The sequence below is a fragment of the Pyxicephalus adspersus genome, chromosome 5 (assembly GCF_032062135.1).
Source record: "Pyxicephalus adspersus chromosome 5, UCB_Pads_2.0, whole genome shotgun sequence".
Taxonomy (NCBI): Eukaryota; Metazoa; Chordata; class Amphibia; order Anura; family Pyxicephalidae; genus Pyxicephalus; species Pyxicephalus adspersus.
In genome coordinates, this window is record NC_092862.1 from 8033307 (window position 1) to 8034721 (window position 1415).

Genomic DNA, 1415 nt, shown 5'->3' on the forward strand with positions numbered 1-1415 from the left:
GATGGGTCCGTGAAATTTCGGCGAACCAATTTTGCAAAGTCAATTGAAGTGCAGGTTCCTGTGCTCCCTGGGTTGATAAGTAAAGCCCGGGCAGTGTGGGAACCTGCGGTAACAGCTAATTGGAGGCACACTCATGCCTCCAATCAGCTGTGACTGCAGGCGAACTCCAGATGAACTCTCAATAGAGTTCATCTGAGTTCAGTTCCCATGGTCAGCGGGCTGTACTTATCATTGAAAAGTACAGCGCGGTGACCGTGGGAACCTCGGTCGCAGGTGATTGGAGGCACGGGAGTGCTTCCAATCAGCTGTGACTGCAGGCGAACTCTCAATAGAGAAACTCAGTTCATCTGAGTTTAGCGAAAACACGACCTTGTGGCGAATCACAAGGCCGTTCTTGCTTACATGTTCTGTAAGCGAGAAAGGCCCGATTCGCCGCAAGATCGAAATTAAAAATTTTGCTCGCTCATCCCTAGGGCATTTAAAAGGATATGAAGGGAGTGCCTTTCTTGACCAGCTCTTATGGAACATCCTGCTATAATTATTATATACACAGCTCACAGTATATTAGTGCGGTGATCAGTAGGAAAAAATGCCTCCTACATTGCTGGCCATTGGGAGAATGTCACCTTTACAGAGAGGGGTGGCTACAAATGAAGACATGGAACATGAATTGTAGCCACAGGCATTAGGTTTAAAGGGGAATTTTGGGGACTAACTGAACACATATTTGTAGAACAAAGGAGAAAGAAATCAATCATTAAGACATTCTTTAATGACTTTAAACAGTGATGTACATGTAATACAACAGACTATTGTCCTCAACAAACCCCAACATTCTATAAATAAATCAACTGCAAAAATAAAAAAGCTTGTAATGTAAATCCATTTTCTGCACTTTTCTAGGCAGCATTGTAAGGCAGATGCCAGCGCATGTCTTGGGAGAGGTATGCTTTAACAACGGCACACAGTGTGACAACGCAGAAGTGATCCCTGAAGGAAGAGGCGGAACAGACATTAGTTAGAGAATGGGTAAAAATAAATGTCATTATGCATGGAAGGAAAGAGAGCTCCATTTACATAGCAAGCCATCCAGCCAGATGATTCTGTGCGTCTGCCAGGTTTGTGAGATGGTCCCGATCTGTGATGTCTGTATATTGTGTCACCGTGTTATTTCCAACCTGGAGGTGGAAAAAAAAAAATTAATGATCGCACATGAGAGAAAAGAGACGGGTGCAGGTGATATACCACAGAAGTCATTTTAGACACTTATGCAAAAATATATTTTAGGATTTTAAATTAGGAAAAAGGTAATTTTTTTTTACTTTTGCATTAAAACGGTTGTCAGAGGTTTGCTGCACTGTGTATGGAATGGAATGAACTGAAAATGGGTAATTAAAAAGTAAGCGCACTCAAAG

The 1415-nt window shown here is 42.3% G+C and overlaps 1 long non-coding RNA gene across 2 annotated transcripts in view; it reads right to left on the minus strand.

Moving 5' to 3' along the window:
* Positions 1 to 760: 760 nt before the first annotated feature.
* The window catches only part of LOC140330486 (uncharacterized), a 74039-nt gene continuing 73384 nt past the window's right edge, over positions 761 to 1415 (minus strand). Inside the window, exons 2-3 of one of the 2 annotated variants that reach the window (XR_011920750.1) lie at positions 1078 to 1178; positions 761 to 990 (exon numbers count right to left, since the gene is read on the minus strand). This is a non-coding gene — a long non-coding RNA (uncharacterized lncRNA). Of the gene's footprint in view, positions 1179 to 1415 lie in introns of both variants that reach the window. The other variant, XR_011920751.1, reaches the window with a different exon arrangement.